At 39.5% G+C, this 21,259-nt stretch overlaps 1 protein-coding gene across 2 annotated transcripts in view; it reads right to left on the reverse strand.

Annotated features, from left to right (window-relative positions):
- The window catches only part of tub (TUB bipartite transcription factor), a 56,694-nt gene that overhangs the window by 30,525 nt on the left and 4,910 nt on the right, over positions 1-21,259 (reverse strand). The gene's annotated exons all lie outside the window — the stretch shown is intronic.

Genomic DNA, 21,259 nt, shown 5'->3' on the forward strand with positions numbered 1-21,259 from the left:
TTTCTTGCACACTATCTGTGTTGTATGAGGCATGATAAGCAGGCATTCAGATTTTTTTTTTTCTGGCCCATAATTTATTTATTCTTTCAGAGTAAGAGGCATTAGCATATGACTGTGCAGACTAGTGTTAACAGCCTTTAATTCAACACTCTCTACGGGCAGACAAAGGCACCCTGTGATAGTGCCACAGCTCTGAACCTCTCTCACACACATCTGCTTCCTCCCTCCGTCTGCAGCCCCTCACTGTCAGCACACAAACACACATCACTGACTGTGCTCCCAGGGTTATTCAGGAGTCCATCGATAGACAGTTAAACCAAGTGGCTTCCTTGTTTCGAACCTGGTGCAGGAGTGAGTTTAGTATGAAAACGCAGAAATCTTCTTTTTAGACGCCATGTGGAAAATGACCTGCAGCTATCCTGAAAATTATTTTTTGGGGGGGAGAAAATCTATTTCCAGTGGGTACAAATGAAACCATTTTGCCTTCTGACTCCCTCCTAAATAGCCAGGAAGTGGGACGCACACAAACTTATGGCTGATGCAGGGCTCAGATCTTTGTTACATGCTCAAGCTCCAGTTCACTATTGTGCAAAGTGTTACTCAAAGACAGACAAAGAGCGCAGCTACTTTTAAAGGCTTTCAAGCATCGTCCCTCAATTATTCATTGCAAGTCTAAAAACAAACACCACACCGAATACTGGTAGGGAAAAAAAGCCAGCTGAGAAATAAGATGCGTTAAAAATAATCTTGACAGAATTTGGCTCCTTGAAAAATAAAAATGAATGACTTGGATTTAATATTCTTCAAACACAACACCCTGCTTGTTATTACAACATGAATTCTGCTTATGATTTCTCACTCTTTGTGTTTCTACATGTAAAGAAAAATTAGTTAGTGGGGTGACAGAAATCAGCATGTGTATTAACAGCATGCCCTTATATAACTAAAACTGACAGAAAGTCTGAAATACAACCGGTCAGTCAAATAAATGAATAAATACATATTTGATCCTCTTGTACAGCCAATAGCATTAAAGCACACTGCGGCTGCTTTACTGAAAGCACAATAAAAAGATTGATTATATTCTGTAACGGTATGGCCTTTCCAAAATGTCATGTTGCAAAGGTGGTTCACCTTGCCTGTTGTTTATGTTTCAGTAAACTAATTTTTTTAATATCAGCTTTCAGAAAATTCCACACATATCAATCCCTTATGTAGTCGTTTCCAACAGCGTCAGAAACCACAAACAATGTTTGAATAAATGGTAGACAAAACGTTTGTGTATGTTTTTTATGAAGGCCGAGAATATAAAGGAGAATTCTGGTTTCCTGTTGAACATGGAAGCTTGTTATTTGGCCCTGGAAAAGGAGTGACATGTTGCTATATCAAACCACCAGGTGAAACGTTGACTGTTTGAATTATATTGAATTGGGCAGTAAGGCTGCTGCTGTTTCTTCTGCAAATTACACAATCATCATTCCAAGGTCTTTTTCTTTTAAAGAGAAAAGAACGAGTAGTAGTAGTAGTTTTTCCTCACAGCCCACAAGACGCTGGGTTTTGAGTTTTGCAATTCATTTGAAAATACAATTATTGTAATTGCATTGGTCCCCGGTTGCTCCCAGTTTCCTCTCTGCCTTCTCCTCTCCTCTTTTTCTTTCTTCTTCCTTCTCTCTTTCCATAACAGGTAGCTCAAGAAAGAAAGAAAATATCCAAGAATGCCAGCCTGCATTATCTTCCTGGTAACAGTATCTTGGTGGAAAGACAACACAGTAATGGAACAGCTCTGTCTGAGCCCACGAGCAAGGCACTGACTCACATACACCTCGGGTCCAAGAACGACAGCACAAGAGATTTATAATGTATGGCAAACCGGCATTGCATTGTAAGCCTTGGTAAGGAGGTAAATGTCAAAGACAGTCAATAAACTGAACTGTTAATTCACTCTGTGGTTAATGGTGTGCTCTCTGCAAGTCAGCTGGTGTGATAAAAGTGGAAGTAAATAAAACAAGTAACCCCACTAAGGAACAGGTGTAAGCACAGGACTGTGATAAATATTTGATGCTGAGAGGAAGACTTTGAAGTCTGGCGCTGGTCCTGAGAGGCCTGACTTTCCTAGTGACTACAGCAAACAGTCTTTCTTTCTTTCTTTCTTTCCTTCTTCCATCCATTCTTCCATCATGTTCCTCATCTTTTCCCCCTGGCTTTACAACCATTACCGCATTAAAAACCAAATGATAAGATCCTCTTTTTAAATTAAATTTTTTAAGTCCAGAATTTGTGCAGAGTTCTTCCCAGAGGCATTTTTCTGTTGGTAACAGGAGGCCAGACAGTATCAGTAATTATAATAATGGTCCTGGCATAGAAGGCACACTGATGTGAAAATGGATCTCTGGCCTGTATCTGCTTGCCTTCGTCAGACTTCGTCAGCACAGCTGCGGAGTGCACAGCCTTAATAATATAGTAGCCTGATCATCAGCCATGCAGGTCATAAGTTAACTGATGAGTGACAGAAACAATCAACCAAAAAGCACAGTGCTCAAATGCAACAGTTCCATGAACCACTGAATGCAGTGAAGACATCGCCGCTAACGTGCAAGAGAATCGGGCTGTTTTCAGCACTTTTGAGATTTAAGTCCTTGCGCTGGCGCCAAAGTACACAACCATAGCAGTTGCATTCCTATCCTCCCAAAAATACAAAGTGGTTAGTGCACTGTACAACTTCCAAAGTTGGAAATTTATGAGTTTATTTGGGAAGAATGTGTAGAATGTACAGCATAGGTGATAGTTAATTGCCAACAGTGGACAAGTATTTTGACAAATTTATGCTTTTAAAGTTTCACTGTGCAAATCATGTCTCCAAGGTGTTGCACAACAGCATGTTACAGAGGTCACGCCTGGTTTCCATTATTTATAAACTGACGTGGTTTTGTCCAGCTTTAGAGGCGATCCATTCAGGAGTGGTTCATAACCTTATCACAAAAATCTAGCCCAGGACCTGTTTGATGCACCATTAAAAACAAAACAAAAAAATGCTGTGCTGTGCAGCGTTTGTAGCCCTCCAGATTGTGACTAGAGAAAGCTATATTTTCCAGCAGCTTTTCGAGACTTTCATGACGTAGTCAGCCTTGAATCGAGGGCTCCGAAGGAGGTAATTAGGCCTCAGCTAAGGAGTGAGTCACTGAGTGGATCCACATTATGTCATCACACAAGGGAGCTGCCACATTTTTGAGAGCCAAGGGATTGTGTAGCCAATATGTTGGTGTAAACTTAAAAAAAAAACCCTGTATGCATCAGGATTAAGAGCTTTAATTATGCAAGATAAAACAGTAGAGTAACAAGCCTTCCATGGATGGTGCAACATCTTGTGAGTAAGTACAACTTGATGTTGCAGAGAAAGAAAGGGCTGCGGAAGCTCAGCCATGCTTGACTGTCAACCATTCTTTGTCAAGAGCTTCTGAATAATAGGACAATGCTGCATTTACACATGAAGGCATGACTGGCATAAGAAAAACAGCTCTACAACAAACTGATTTCTATTAGTGCATATAATAGAAAATCGCTCTAACAAAAGATTGCAAGAAAGCAAGCAGACAACCTTTTGTTCCCTCTTATCACTCATGGAAGAGGGCGGATAGCATAATCAAGCTACTTCCATGTACTTGAGAAAAAATCTCAGTCATAATCAGATAACATTTGATTGTTCAATTTTACAATAAACCCAGTAAAAAAGCGCTGGATAATTCCTGTGGAACACACTGCCGGAAAAGCTGACTACACGCGTTAACTAACTGAGAGAAAACTCCCACTTTGAGTCTGCAAGAGGCCGAGCGAGGCCTGATACGAATCAGCAGCAGTCTGACGCTTAGCTGCAATTCGCTGGATGATATAATTATTTATAGATGGATGTAGATGGAGACTCCTCAGGTTTTTCTTTTTTTTACTCCTACAGATATTCAAAGAAATCGAGAGCGACAGCAAGCGGCTAAAAACCAAAAAAGCTTGCCTCTGAAGGTTGCTGTGAGGCATTTTGTCTAAACAGTGGCATCTTTCTTTTAAGGGGTGTTGTAAATCTTTGAGGGAGAGAGGGGGAGAGAGAAACAGAGACTATGTGTGTGTTTGTGAGTGTGACTGAAAAGTAAATCTCACGGCTTCAGAAACACAGTGAGAAACTGTGTGTAAGCTTACACATGAAAAGAATAAAAAGTGAATGGGCACAACTGCTTGCGCCCAGCAGTGACTGAATCTAATATGCACCTTCAATTAATTCCCCAAAAGCAATAGAAGGGGAACAATGCAGTGTTTTTTTACTCGTAGATGTAAATGTAGGGGAATCTAAATTCACAATTTCATAATTTGGTTACATTTATAATAGCAACATTTTTAGTATTGGTTCTTCTGCGTCTTTAGAACTAGGGAAGTGTAAAACTGGGTACACACCGGGGAATCAGCATGTGGGACACACACACACACACACAAACATACATAGTTCTTGTATCAACATAAGTCCTTCTATCTCATTGTTCAGTGGCCATCAGAGGGCATGCATAAAACATGATTTGGATTAGAAAATGTCATGCTGGATGAAACAGTGTCCCAGTGTCCCAGTGAGGGAACCAGATGGACTGCTTCAATACACTAAAGTTTTTTTCCATCCTCCAAACCACAGAAAAGCTTTATTTGTGCACTCGTAAACTGTAAATACATGCACACGTGCACATTGTGGATGCAAATGGACATTTTAGAAAGAAAGAAAAAGAAGTCCTAAATAGTAGCTTAATCTATTATGTACTAAAAGATGTCTGTCTGACTAAGCATGGGTGGAAGCTGCAAATTTGCATCAGTTAGATGCCCCGTCTACTGTGCTTTTATGGAGCGAGGTTTACCAGCATCACCGCTGTGAAAGAAACCAACAAGAAAAATGTAACAAAAATGTTTTTTAAAAGCTTTAAGCTCCAAAGCAAAACAGACAGGCATTTGAGATGTTTGCTAAAGATCACACAAACACTGCCTTAATAAACCCCAGACATCAAACAAATCCCTCACACTATATGTCTCCAGCTTTGCTAAACTGTGTTGTATCCAAGGGATACAGACAGAGATGCACAGCTTATAAGAGGCACGAAACCCAGTGTGGACAGATGAGTTATTTCCTACATTTTTCCTCTGTGTGATTTTCCAGCTCTTACACTTTCAGTGCAGTCATTGAATTTTTCCCAAGCTGAGAAAAGCGTACTCCCAGGTATGACTTTGCTGTGATTTTTCCTGTCTGAGGTTGAAGCCCTGCCCTTGGTTCAAACAGTGTGATAGGAATTACATCCCACACACAGACATTGATGTGCGCACATACCTCACACCCTGCTGACAGAAAGACAGCAGAGAGGCAGAGATGTTAAATGAGAGTGTCATTTTGTCAGGTGCTATACAGTGTGTGAGTCCTGTATCTATCTTTAGCGGATTAAATGTATGTGACTCACCGTTTCTAAGCGATTTTTTGCTCGCACTTCTCTGTCTTCTTTAGGTTTTATCTTTCACTCACAAATTAGTTTTTGCAGTGCCATCACTTCTAATTCAGACCCACCCCCACTCCCCAGTAATTAAATACAGCAAGCAGGAAATGGTGAGCTACATGATGCTGCAAATCAAATAAAAAAGCAACTGTAGCTTTAAATGGCAGTGCTTTTTTTGTCTTCTGCCCTTTGTTCTGCTCCTCATAAGCAACACGTGAACAAACAGTCAGCTGATTCACATTGAATTCGTGTTCAAACTGAAATGCCTTCCCATGGAAACTAAGGCTGACTGTGTCACTGTGACTCCTGGCAGTCCTTATGAATGATTTTAATCTGTGTATGTAAACCAAAAGCTGGAGGGACTACTGTGAACACATCACATCCTAACAGCCTCTTTATGAGGAGGCATAAGATGCTCTTGTTCTCTATTTGTCACACTGCCTCCTGTGACACACACACACACACACACCTCCACTGGTTCATTCCTGTGACCATGGCAACAGCTGAGACTAATTACCACTTAAAAGCTCACTGCTAGGCTATTTAACCACAATATCTACGTCAGGAAAAGACACACACGCACAAACTCAAATACAAATGCATTACCACCTCGCTAGTTGCCATAGCTATGATTAATTAAAATCTGGCTGAGCCTGCAGTGCACATTACTGAGATGCTGCAGTCAGTGGCAGGGTTTATTTTTCTTGGCCAACAGGGGGACTCGCCAAACTCAGACAGGAGGGTGTAGTGATGAATCGTGGACACATGGAGGTGCTGCAGAATAGCACAACTTTTTGAATTGCAGTTCCTGAAGAATCTGCAAATTTCCATATGGTTTTGACCAGCATCACATAAATTAAAAAAATTAATATACCCATTAGAAAAGTATTAGGGTGTCTTTAGAGTGCTGGAAAAGTGAAAATGTAATATCAACTATAGTCTGGAGTTGTGGAAAATTGTGGAAATGCAATAAAAGTCAGTGACATTAAATTTCAATCTAGGATTTCTATTTTATGAAGGTCATAAAAGTAAAAACAAAACAAAGGTCTTTCTCAACAGCATTTCAGTGGTATCGGTCGTTGATAATGCAACTCACCATATCAATTTTGGGTCTTTCCATTCATATATCTTCATTCATCTGCTGCCATTACTCAATTTTCCCTACTCTTTACCATTTACAGCAGTTATTACCACGCAGGGGTACAAGTACAGGAGTGCAAGTGAAGTAAGTGTGGGTACTAATAACTTGACTTACCTGATATATACAAATTACAGCTTTTCAGAATTAGATTAATCTACACAAGTTAAAACAGACAATAGGAATGCACTAGGGATTACGATACAAACATAAATATGAGATTAAAATGAGCAGCAATTGCTAGCTTATGGACAGTAAGTTGGGATTTCTTGTTACATAATTAACAACTGTTAGGTCTAGTAACTAAAGTAGTGAAAATGCTATTCAAGAAATAATCAACCTTAAAGTTAAGCATTAACAGTTAAAGCTGCTTACAGTGATTGTTGAATGTTTAGGTACTGTAAACATATTCATTAAGAGAAAATGATGAGCTGACATCTGAAAAATATTAGATATGGTAAACAGCTAAAAGTAGCAAAAAGAAGTGTGGGTATGTTATGTGAAAAAAGGTTTGGAACTATATTGGTTTACGTGAAAAAAATTGTTTTTTAATTAGCTGTAATTACACAAAAAAAGATGTGCTGGAGACCGAGCAGTATGAAATGCTGACTGGTCTTGTTTTATCTAACCTAATCACGTCAGTGGACCCAACATTTTTACATCCCTTAATCATTACAGAACAAAAATCATTCTGTACTTTGGACTTCAGCTAATCAGTACAGTGAGAATCTCATTAAACATTGAAAACATCATCACACATTAAAAACCGGAGTGAAAAAAACAAATCACTTGGTCTACGCAACATTCTGTGCTTCCAAGCAAGTTTCCATCTGTGTGTGTCAGGCACACAGTTAAAGACAGCTTAATAAACAAAGTGAACAAAGCAGGGTTAATAGAAATAAATAAATATATATATATATACATATTTTTAAAAAAGAATATAGTTTTCAGTCCACTCATTTCCACTTATCCAATTCAGCATCATGGGGGGCCGGAGCCTATCCCACCTGGCATACGTGGGGTACACCCTGAACAGATTGCCAGTCTTTCACAGGGCGACCACAGAGAGACAGACAACCTTTCACACTCGCATTCACGCCTATGGGCAATTTAGAATCACCAGTTAACCTAACCCCACTAGCTGAATGACTTTGGACTGTGGGAGGAAGCTGGACTACCCTGAACTCAGCTGGCACACATTATATAAGGACTGAACTCACTTCCAGTTCAGTCTTTTCATTCCCACATGGGGTGGCAGCTGAGGTGAGTTTGAGTTGGTCTTCTGAGTTAATCAGAAGACCAATAATTGCTATAAACAACTATATGTTGATGATGATGAAAGGACAGATCGAGATAAGACTGCGCGCTCACACTCGGTCTGCTCATGGATGAGGGTTGCATAATTACACAGTACCATGCCACCCATGTATGGACCTTTGTGGGCTTCAACCCATTCACCAGGAGCTCAGGATCACCCTGGAATTGCTATTACCAAGTGTTTGACCATGATTACCAGGGGCTGCCAGGGCTGCTGCCATCCTCATGATGTCATTTTGAATTTTTCTGACTCCACTAATGATGCTAATTTCTGGGTTCTTATCTTTACTGTTTTTAAATTGGCTCTTAAACCTTCATTGCAATAAAACAGTGGAGAGAAGACAGAAACACTAGGAGAAACTAAACGGCCTCAGGGTGGAGTCAAACCTGGACCTTATGCCACATGGGTTGTCCACTCAACCCAGTGATAAGCTATACTGGCTCTGAAAAGCCCTATGGCATGTTCAAGATACCTCAGAACTCTGGTGTTAGAACTCGAGTTAGCACATATCAGAAAAAGAACATTTGGCTCTTAGTAGAGCCATTCAAATATCAATAGCAATACTTTATAAAACCTTTTTTGTGCTTCGTCATGGATATAGACTATTCAGTGCCTTACATATCACTTATTTAGTGAATCAAAAATACACAACAGTGGCAGTACAGATTTAAAACTTTACAGTACTGTTTATTTTCAGTGCTGCCATCTTGGATTGCTAACTCGGTATGTTGATGTGGTCCAACTTTCTGAGTTCTCATTTATTTATGAATACATTACTATTTATCATATACTGGATCAACTGAATAAAGTCATCATAGTTCACCTCCCTTTCTGACTAGTTGTCCTTTGAAAACATTTGGTTGCAGCAGCATTTGGGTGGTGCTTCTGTGCACACAGCCACTGTGTGTTTGAAATCACCATATTAAGGACAACTGTCCCTTTTGAAGTCATACTGATCAAGGAGTATAAAAGCTGTGGGGTCAAGCATTAAAACAGTGAAATTTAACTTACAGGAATTATTTTCACATATATGACGTCGTTTTTTTATAAACTTGGAAAGAGATTAAATGAGAATATACACAGTATATGTATATGACAGTACGTATGGATATGGCCTTAAAACATGATTTATGATTACACTGCTGTTACACAAACACACAAGCTTGTTGCTCAAGAACTTCATATTTTACGCCATGGTTTTTTTCCATAGCAACCAGCTCCAGGGCATATCCCACACACATTCACCAGTGGTGCAGAGCTATGGAAGTGAGGAAGCATAAATGAATAAAGAGACCAGCTAGAGAAAGCAGAATTACCATATTTTATCTTTTTGGGCCTTTTAAACCAATTTGCAGGAAAAACTGCAAAGAATACAGTTCAAATGCAAATGAGAAAAAAAAGGTGAAATCCACAGTGCAAATGTATCTTTCCAGATTTTTCTTTTCTTCCCCTCATGTAATCACTGTTCAGAGACTCCACAGTATTAGACGTCTCTTTTAGTGTTCTGCTGTAGTGTATGTATGTATCAACTTCCAGATCTGATCTATACTGAGAAAATGTACTATAACTACAAAAACAAACACGTATGTTTATGTAATACTTTCAGCATCACATTCATATCATAACATGTAAATGCAAATGATAAAACCCATTTTAAAACCACGTATTTAAAAAAAAAATGAATAAATGAATGAAAATAAAAAATGCTGCACCGGGGTGGAAAAACTGTTCTGCAATGCCAACTGTTCTGTAGTTAAAGGCAGTAAAGTTCACCAACTACACAGCTACAACTACCTTTATTTTCTAAACACTATAGCAGGCTTTGATTTTATCCACAGTGCCTCGTGCAGCTGGGTGAAAAAAAGCCAATTTACTTGCAAGATCAATATTATTGGGGGCCCTAAAATGATGAAAATAACCTCACTGAGCAGAGGTGAATTACCGCTGCAACAAATTTCTACTGGGGCGATCTGGCATAACTGGGCAAAGCCTTCCCAGCTGGCAGCAGAAACAAGTAGCCCCTTTCAGGCAGCTGCTGATATCACATTGTTACCACTCCACAGTCTAAAGTCAATGGCTGGACAGAATCGTTTTGAAATTGTATCATAGCTGTTGCTGGCTGAAGAAGTGTGGTATTGTGTAAATGTTAAGTGTCCTCTATAATACTGCATGACAAGTGCAGTTGTGTTCATTCCCTTGCAGTTTGCAAAAGTAAAAGCAAACGCTATTGAAACAGTATGAGAAGAGGGGAAAAAGCCAGCAAACATCCAAATGCAAAAAGGTCACGTTTGTATAATTATGTGTTCAGAGTGGTTTTTAACACCAACATTTTTCACCTAAACACCCTTATCCCTTTCACAATGCATTGTGAATGCAGTTTTTTTTGTTGTTGTGTTTTTTGCAAATACAAAATGTGTGTCCTCCTTGGCACAATCTCCAAGACAATAGCATTCTGCAATTTTTTTCTTCTTCGTAGCAACCACCTTTTCACGCCCGGGGCACAGCTGGACTGTCATGCTGCTTCACATTCCTGCTCCAAAGCACACCTGCTGCTGAAAGGGTAATTCAACACAAATCCACTTTGATGTAAAGAAGTACCAGTAACGTCTCCTGTTATAATAAGACAGGAGGCATCAAAGTGAGGAGGCTACAAACAGACTGGTGCCACTTAACAGTGATTATGATTTATGAAAGGAAAGAATGCCGTTCATTTCAAGAATGTGATGCTGACAAAGCAAAAAATAACAACAACCTCGATTTACATCAGCAGATTTAAAAATGAAGAACTTACTCATACGTGCATTAATTCCCTTTGACAATAAAAGTTCACATATTTAAAGGGTTTTTTGTACAAAAGAAATATGATCATAATAATAACATAAAAGATAATTATGAAATGTGTTTAGATGCTTCTAAAGGTTCTTTGTTTTACATTAGGAACCTTAAAATTAGAGACAAATCCATTCAAAATCAGATGCTGCTTTAGAGTGTATGTCAAACTAAAGACCTGCAGGCCAAATCTAGCCCATTAGAACATCTGAATCTGACCTGTAACTCTTCATATTCTACATTTTGGCAGGAGTAGTTGTAGTAGGCTGTAGTCACACTTGAAACAGCAAAACAGAAGGGCGCACCAACACTGAACCTTCACACTAACAAGCCAGCACAAAACAGAACAGTTGATGCCAGAGGCAGCCAATTTCAAGAGAGATGTGAAGCTGAGGTAGTTCTTCACTGAGTGTAAGAGTCGTCTTGCCACAAGACACTCTCTGTTTTCAAGGAATATATTTCATTGTCGTCATTTTGACATGTGAATCCACCAGAGGAGATGTGGAGCAATGAAGAGGGAAAAGAGCCTTCGGAAAGTTGCTGAAATTAAAAGTCGCACACAGCTACAACAAATTTGCTTCTTCAATCAAAATTTCAACCAGATGGAGCCTTAAAGGAGAAACTGCAACTAGTATATGCAGTCTATGTAGGGCGTGCATTTTATGTAATGTAAACATTCCTATAAGCTGTATATGAATAAGACATTTGGCCTAAAGGCTGGGAACCAATCTAATATTTAAACATTAAATATAAAAATGATCAATTTCTTTTTACATTAAACATTACAGAGAAAATAATGAAACCTTGTCAAACATTCAGCAGACTCTCGCTCTTTTTCGATTGGCTTCTTAAACACTTCAGAGCAAAGATTATCATCAAGCAGCAGTGGGGGAGGTTTAAGATGTTATATCCATAGCTTATAGTGTTTTCTAGACACACACACACAGACTGTGGTAGGACAGCATAGCGGGCAGTAAATAGAAGCGAATAAAAACATTTCTGATAGCATCACATCTTTGTGAGCATTTCATAAATCTCCATCAAGAGCTATATTTAACTGCGCATCACAAAATGTCACAGTCAGACCATAACTAATCTATAAGATCCAATAAAAATGTATCTGTTTGCTCTGCAGATTCTACATTATCAATAGTCTTGACCTAAATAATTCCCAGGCAGGTGAGAGATAAGCAGGAGGTATAGCTGGTTTAACCCTTGGAGAGTGTTTCAAGGGTATCAGAAATGCTACACAGTAACTTTTAGCATAAACCGAGCTGGTAAATATGTTTACCCAAGGGGCCATGTAAGAAACTGGGACTGTCTTTGGCAGCTCAAAGAGAGAAACTCTGAGTGTTGACCACTTGCTTTAGTCTTTTAATTATTTCCTGCTTTGTATTTTTTCAAAGCTTTACTTTCTGCCAGGTAGCTCTCAGGCAAGAAACTAATGCCGCTGTGTTGCTTTCTTCAATGCTTCTGGTTGTATTTTAATGAAAAATGTTTAACTTCTAGTTTTTCAATTTTGGGTGTGTGCTCTAGAGCTGTTTGAACAATTCACCATCCACTCAGTCATCTTTCTGCATGTTTATATTGTATAACTGACCACATTTCCAATCAGATTAGCACCTCTTTGGGAATTACACAAGTTCCAGTAATTGCCAGATTGTCTCTGCCTCACATTAGGGCAATGTTTAAAGCTCCTAGCCTTGAAGCATCATCACCAGAGGACATGCTGACAGCTCTCCACATGTCAACAGCAAGCGAACACACAGAGGAAGATGTCAGTGGAAGAGCTTCTCCACCTTTGCACCCGGTGTCAGTCCTTACTTTAAGGTTGGTCAGCTGGCTTTACTATCACATTGGTCTGAGTTTCCTTTTTTACCTGCAGAGGAAGGAATAGGCTGGCTTTGTGCCATGCAGTCCTTATAAACACTCTCTGATCTCCACTGAGAAATTCTTTGATTTTCACTTCCACTAGAACTCTGTGTACTCAATTCACAATGTTATCTTTAAAATTAGTAAGACCTCAAAAACAGTTCACTTTTCAGCATATAGGCATGCACCAAGAAGTGCATAAATACCTTATAAATAAAGAATTTGATTGTATCACCCTGTCAGTACAAGTAGTAGGTATAAATCAATTCTGATATCAGCCCTAACCAGTGTTGGGCAAGTTACTTTGAAAAAGTAATTAATTATAGTTACTAGTTACTTCTTCAAAAAAGTAAATGAGTTAGTAACTGAGTTACAAGATTCTAAAAGTAATTAATTACTTGAAAGTAACTATTGTGTTACTTTAAAAAAATGTTTTAACCCTCTGGGGTCCAGGGCACTACTTTTGATTTTCCGTCTACATTTCACCTTTAAAAACTATTTACTTTGCCTTGTTTGGTATCATTCTTTTCAGCACAACCTCACGTGTCTGAATTTACAGTTATGTTTTCATTTTGACATACTGTCTTAACACAATTGATGTAAAATCAGACAAAAAACATAAAATCTGAGTAGAAAAAGTTATATTAAACATGTTTACTGAATCATATTTCATAACTTTAAATGCAAATATAAATTGTCAATTTTAAAAGTTTTGCAAACAAAGTTATTTGCAGCCATTTACCTTTTTTTTTCTAACTATTTCAAACTATTTACATAACAATCAGGTGTTCTGCATTCAATAAGATGCCACACAAATTATTTGTGTAATAATTTCTGTCCACTATAAAGGAGAACATCACAGCCTGATGCCTGCAGGCCTGACAGCAGCAGGTGTATCACTCATCCTGTTTTTGACCTGGAGGCAGCAGTCGCCTCATTGTTCTGACACACAACACAAAACTATCCACAACACTACACACTAACTACACACATGCTAAACGTCACAAATCTCTCACATCTCAAAACTCGCTCACTCGCTTTTTCTGCCCCCTCTCTCTCTTTTGCTGTCTTCCCCCTCTTTCTAAACATCCAAATGTCATGTTGCCATATAATTTTTTGATTGGTCGACATGGTGCATGTTTCCACTAACATGAAAGGGCAGGGTTTTTTTGGTCATAAGCAGAGATCTTGCTAGTACTGTCCTTAGACACAGTAGCGGTTTTTGATACGGGCGACAGGGACGGTTGCCCGGGGCGGCATCGTGGTGGGGGGGCGGCATCACGGGCATCGGCAAAAAAAAAAATTTACTCGTACTCATGCTGCCCCGACATCATGCAAGCGTATATTAGGAATGGCACAGGCACCAATCGGTTTTCTATCGCCCATTTTCTGGGAGTAAGGGCGCCCTCTGTTTGCGAGGTGCGCCTGCTGCTTGCGGCACAGGGAGGGCGGGGCGGCGGGGGATTTACTGGCTGGCTGGAGCGGCATCTAATAACCAACTCCCAAAATAAAACAAAATAAAAACAAACCAACAAACACCAGACATTATGATACAGACTTATAATTTGCATTGATGTTTTTTCGAAATTCTATATGCAAAAAGTGAGCGCGAGAGCCCTCAGTGCGCCTGCTTGCTGCTGAAGTCAAAGTAAACTTTATTGTCATCTCCGCTATATACAGTCCAGTATATAGAGACGAGACGACGAGGCTCCAGTTACAGCAGTGCAAGTAAACAAACAATATATATAAGAAGAGTAAGAAAATAAATGTACACTTTAGGACTCGGGGTAAAGGGATCAAAGACAATTTAAAATGTATAATTTACAGTTTAATGATTTAAAGTCTCACACACAACCTGTCGAAAGGGAAGGGGGCCCTGCTGCTTCTAAATAGAGCACATTTCATTCATAATGTTGTAAATCCAAGCCCATTATGTATTCATGATTTGAATCCTGGGTTGTGTGAAATCCCAGAAATAAACCCTAGACAAAGTGAATCTGTGAACTAAGGTGTAGGTCTATTAGGTTATGTTGTGGTGATCCTCGAGTTGGGGGATGGGTGTTCATACTGGAGTGCAAAATCAAAACCAATGGAAGATGGACAAGAAAAGTTCAAAGCCATCAGGTGCTCAGTTTAGAAAAAAGAGAAAAGAAGAGGAGGAGAAACGAGCAAAAGATACAGGTAAGCAGATGTGTCACTGGATAATGGCAGGTCATGTGTCCTGAAACAATCAGAATCAGAATCAGAATACTTTATTAATCCCTAAGGAAACTATGTGGGTTACAGTTGCTCCAAGAAGAAATGGTAAAAATAGTAACAGTAACAGACTAAACTCCAAACAATACATTATGTTACAGATTTTACACATTTAAGAAATAGCACTAATATATACAGATCACTCAATTATAAATATCAAGGATTAACAGAGGTGGTTATAAATAAATATCAAGAAAATTGACAAGAATATTCCAGAGTAGAAAAGAGTGTGTGTAAAAAGGGTGTAACTATTGCAAGGTTCACAGTGTGTTAGATGGAGGAGTTGTACAGGGAGATGGCCACAGGCAGTCAGTGTCGGTCGGTCAGTGGTGCTTTTTGGTAATCTCAGTCTCTCACTGAATGTGCTTATGTGACTAGCCAGCATGTCATGGAGTGGGTGGGAGGTATTATCCAACATTGTCTTTATCTTGGACAACATCTACCTCTCAGACAAAACCCTAACAGAGTCCAGCTCCATCCCCACAACATTGCTGGCCTTGTGGATCAACCTGCTGCCCCAGCATGCAACAGCATAGAGGATAGCACTGAGCAAAACAGAGATACAACAAGATAACATCAATTAGTAGGGACAGTGAAAACGTCTGTTAGTCTCTTGGCTATGATAGTAAACAGTAGACACTAATGTAGCTTACTGAATCTTTTGGACTGTGTTCAACACAATATTAATTAGTCATTGTCAATTCTTGATTTGTCCTATTCTCATTGTATGACGAATTATGATGGCTGTTTGGTAGCCGTTTGCATACTATGCATACTCTCTCTTCATATGTGTGTGTGTGTGTGTGTGTGTGTGTGTGTGTGTGTGTGTGTGTGTGTGCGCGCGCGCGCGCGTTTCTCTGCTGAAATTCAGTATGGTTCCGACAACAGTTTTATGTTAATGTACAATCCTTAATACGTTTATGTGTGCGTGTGTGTGTGTGTGGGGGGGGGGGGGGGGGGGGCACAGGGAGTGTTCGCCCAGGGCGCCAAACAGGCTAGGACCACCTAGGACCACCACTCCTTAGACAGTAAATGCAACGAAACTTTTGAGGAAAAAACACGCGTATATATTGTTTATCGTGACTCTGGTTTTACGTGGCCTATCAACACAATTTAAAAGCTATATCACCTTGTTGCTTTGTCATCTTGAAGTGGTCATGTGATTGGCTTACGACGACTACTACATTCTTCCTCACTCAAACAACAGCACTCATGCCATTGTTTTGCCCCCTTAGCTCCAGGTGTTGTGCTAGAAAGTGATCATCTGCAAGAAAGTGGTAGCCGTCCGCGGGAGAGCGCGGAGCTGCTAAAGCTGTAGCGCACTGATTACTTACAGTTACTTCCGTGCAACTGATATAAGATGCGGTAAGCTGAACACAGCTTCAACCGTCTGTTTGTTGAAAAATAGTAACACCACCGCACAGCCTTTTCTTGTTAGTAACGGTAACGGCGTTGTAACGATAGAAATGTTAATTAGTTAGATTACTCGTTACTGAAAAAAGTAACGTCGTTAGTAAAGCTGTTACTTGTAACGCGGTTATTCCCATCACTGGTCCTGACAGTGCTAGTCTGGTTTTGAGTCTGGTGTCTTTAATTACTCTGCTCCACCTGGCTGGTGAAATATTGCAGAAAGTGTGCAACAGTAAACACAGTATTGGTCATATTTTTTGCCTTTGCCTAACAAGCATAAATTCCCTGGTTTGATCCCAGGAGGAGCAACAAATCCCTTTGGGGTTGTGTCAGGAAGGGCATCAGGTGTAAAAATCTGCCAAATCAAACATGTGGAGCTACCTGCTGTAACAATCTCTTGTGAACAAGGGAGCGTCTTAAGGACCTTATCCTAAATTTGGAAGTAGTGAGTTGGGATGATGGCAGCCATGACAATAACCTGCTATTATTCAGCAACATACGGATCACTGATTTGTAGTATTTTTAGTATTTGCTAAATAACAATACATTTTTTCTGTCTGTGTAATACTTTCGTTCACAGGAAAATATTTCAACAAACACTGATTAAGGTGTCATGACAACCACTTTCACATTTTTCTCAATGCACCCTCATTTCCCGAGTTTGTTATATTTCTTTTGGTTTTTGTTATTATTATTGCGGAAAAATTCAGCCTTCTCACATGGACACTGATGAATCAATCTCAATCCTTTTTGTTGGCTTATTCGCGGTTCCCATGTAAAATGCATGCTTCTTTTGTGACTCATTTTTAAAGCCACCCACAATGACCCAAGCACACAACAGATTCCCACTTCAGAAGCTCTCGGTATATTTCAAACCAGTGTCATCTAGCACTTATCACAGACTTTGATTGCGACGAAGTGAAATCCATTATTGTTTAGACACTAGAAATTCATGGCATGCTTTCTACACTAGTAGCTTAAAAAGAGAGCACACATAAACACCGAGTGTCAGCATTTACTGATATGGGCACTTCACACTCCTGGCCACAAATTGATCAACTGCGATCGAACTTAGAATGAGCTGTGAATCAGTTACATTGGGGGTGTCACTGCTTAAACAATGCATTTCACATGAGTCTGACGTAGTTGTTTTAGTTTTGTTTGAGTACACCTCTGATAAACGCACCAGATCGAATACGGGCACAGGAATCGAAAACTTTCAAGAAATTCCATCACAGTATTACAATCTTTACAGTACTGTTCAACAATGCAACAAAGACTTCCAAAAAATACAGATTGATGGCACATTCGCGTAATATGCAACATGTTTTGCCAACAACTGCCAACAAAAAACAGAGAAACCTGAGGACAGCAGTTGCATGTCTGGTTGTGTTCTCAGAAAACAGCTGGTGGGATACTCATCAATATAAATAGAGCAGTGCTGCATGATCTGCATTTGTGATGAGTGATCAGAGATTAAAGGCAAAAGAAAGAGTCAACTTTACTCCTACGTGGCCCTCATCAACATTGTTTTTCAATGACACATACACGTTCATGCAGATGAAATAGGCTGCTGTGTCTGCTCTCATCTGTCCAACAGATAATCACCGGCTAGACTGCCGTCGTTACCAGCTTTCAGCAGTGTGTTGAGGAGTCTTTCAAACTACTAGGAAATAAAATATCTAAGGAGCATTTCAATGTTACAACCAATTTTACAGACAAAATTGAAGAAAAAGAACAAAACAAGATGAGGGAAGAGCCTCCATGGCTTTAAATGGTTAAATGGGGAAACTAAGAAGAAATCTACATACACAATATAAGCTATTTTCCCCAATTTGCTATACCTAACTATTCAGCTCTATATACACAAGGGAGCTGAAAGGAAACTGAGCTCTGGAAGCTCTGAGTTGCATCTTATCAGGCCATCTTGACCCTTCATCTCTATGATAATGTTCAGTGAGTAGGTGTGAGAACAAAATGTGTCCTCAGCATGTAGGTCCAAAATTGAACAGGCTCCACCATGAAATACCAGCAGAAGCACGTGCACACAACACGCCTATACACCTACAAAATGTAGGAGAGCTGTAAAAAGCAAATTCAAGTCAATTGGAGTAAACACCCAAGTTTCTCTTCATCACCACTTACTCCTTCAGCTTTCAGTAGAAACGACTTGTTTAAAATGTAGCTAGATTTTCCCCGGCATACTATTAAGAGCAACAGCTACAGCTACAGAAATGGCTCCAAGATCTGATCTTTTTTGTTTTGTTGTGTTTTTTTTCTCTCTTTCTCTCTTCCTGTAACCACAGGCAATAATTGCAATAATGAAACCTATAGACTAGAACATGCGCTTAACCCAATTAGAGGTGTATATGTACGTCCTTTTCTTTCTTTCTTCCTTTTTTTTCCAAAATATGTTCAACCAATCAGTGATGCAAAATGAAAACAGAAAATGCCCTGGGTAGCGTTATGGTGGTGTCCAAAAACACTGTGAGAAAGAAAGCTCTAGGAATGCTTTCTTTCATCTGCACAATTTGGACAAAATTAGGACCATCTCGTTTCAAAGAGATGCTGGAAAAAGTGGTCTAATTGATTAATTTTGAGGCTGAGCTTTTGAAATTCTTTATTTTGAAAATCTAAAAATCCTCCCATGGATGCAAAATTCGTTCAGCAATAGTTGTTCAACTGCTTGTTAATACAACAACAACAACAAAAAAGCTTAGTACAAAAAGTATGATTTCTTTATTATAACGACAGTTCTTGACAGTAGGTCTAATATCATTGAAATGCTTTTTATTTTCCTTTAAATGCTGCATTTGTAAGGAAAATGCATTCGTGGGTTGAACCGCAGAGCTGAGTATGTCGGTTGCGCCCATGAAAAACTTGCCAAATCTTCTCTGCCAATGCCAAACAGCTGATTCTGCTATTGACTTTTGTGTAGTATCATTTATTGGATTTAATGACTAAAGCCTGAAGAAACATGACATTTCGAAAGTTTAACAGTTTATTCCTTTAACAAACTGGGACTTCAGTTTTATGTGGAAGAACCATTAAATGACCAGAACAGCCTGGCACCTCCTCCTCATGGTGGTCACCAGCTTGGTAATATACTGCTAGGGCATGGCATCCATTCTTCAACCAGTATTTGTCACAAGTCAGCCAATGTGATTGTGTTGGTCACTCTGGCATGAACAGCAGTTGCCAGCGATCAGCAAAGCTCTCTCTACACCTTCTCTGCACCTTACAATCCAACTGCTGTAAGGCAGAATGTGGATGAACATCCTCCTCCTCCCCATGTTCAGCTTCCAGTGCACGTGTTGCCAGCCAAAATGAGCCTGATGGAGAAGGAGAGCCTTGGCAGGCCGCCTGGCAGCCCCATTAAACCAGAGATTGGCTGCGTGCAGTGTGTTTCCAGATTGTCCGGGTAGAGACCTCTCGGTCATCTACAAATCCACAGAGGAACAAACCCGTTACGTCTCATAGTACCACAGTATTCCAAAAGAGCACTTTGCTCTCAATGTACAGGCTTACTTGTCATACATAACTGGAGAGGCACATTAGACACCTCTTCTACTATTAAAATTAGATTTGAAGGGTTCCTTTATGATAAAGTTTGGAGTAGGGGCTGTGTTACGTCAGCCAGAACCCAACCTCAGTAATGCTGCTATAGGCTCAGGCTACTGTAGGACCTCCCATTCATACAGCAATCAAAACTATTTTCCTCTCTGACCGTCCTTCCCTCTCTTGGCTTTTATATACAACCATTGCATGTCATTAGGTTTGTCCTTTCTCTCTCCTGCAATTTGTGCTTTGCACTCCGCGCAGGTATCACTGACTCCCATGATGCATCTTCCTGATCTCTGGATAATGGTCCCACCAACCTGCTGAGTGTTTTATATTAAAGATTGCGGCTTTTTTCTTTCCCCTTTTCTTTGATTTTTAACCAATTTTGAGAGATGGGCTTCCTGAACCTGGTTGGATGAAGGTTTCTTCCTGTTACCGTTACAGGGAGTATTTTTATTTTTCTCCTGACTCTCTTTCCAAAAAGAAACTGTTCAGTTGTGAGATCTTTTGGGAAATGCATGCTGCATAAATAAAAACTGAATAGAAATGATAGAACTGAATCATCTACACATCACCCAGTATTAAAGTAAAAACACAGCGAGAATTCATTTCTACGTATCAGCATCTTTGTCACCATAAAACAATCAAATAAGCCTCATGCTATTATGCAATGTTTATTTTTCTTGGCAGCTTCCAAAATGGTAGCCCATATCATCTCTGTAATAATAAAACATTTATGTTGATACTGAAAATCTTTGTGTACTTACTTTTCTTTTCTACACAAACAAATTGATCAGAAATCAGTCGGAGAATTAATAATCCATCCCTCTTTATTAGGGAGTCTGTTCATAACACAGGTGCATGTCTCTTCTATTTTTCTAGACTAATAACCAGAAAGAAATGAGACTTGGGGTTTGGTGATTCAGCAATTATATTAGTGACCTAAATTTGACCCCTGATGCTGATGTCCTGCGCTGGCAAGAAATATCCACATCACACAAGCAATCACTCTTAACTGGCTATATCTCCTCTAGGGTGAACGTCAGTCTATTGCAGCAGTTCATTAGCAGAGAGGCTTCTCATTTGGGCACGCCCAAAACAATGCATTTGTATAATGAAGTAATGGCTTCAGGGCAGAAACACATGAGATGAAATTGCTGCAAACACACACAAAAACCCCCAAAACACATCCTTTAAAGCACAGACTCTGGCACATCTTATAAACCAATGATTTTAAAACACTATAAATATAATTTTACAGAACAAACTGTAGCACAGTATGACCTCGTCTGTGCCGCTTGTGATCAATGATACAGCAATGGTACCATTGATTTTGTATTTTAGATTGCTGGCTGAGTTGAACTAAAG

The sequence above is a fragment of the Mchenga conophoros genome, linkage group LG1 (assembly GCF_057382185.1).
Source record: "Mchenga conophoros isolate Kocher_MC1m ecotype Shallow Benthic linkage group LG1, M_conophoros_male_GT1.1, whole genome shotgun sequence".
In the NCBI taxonomy this organism is placed as follows: domain Eukaryota; kingdom Metazoa; phylum Chordata; class Actinopteri; order Cichliformes; family Cichlidae; genus Mchenga; species Mchenga conophoros.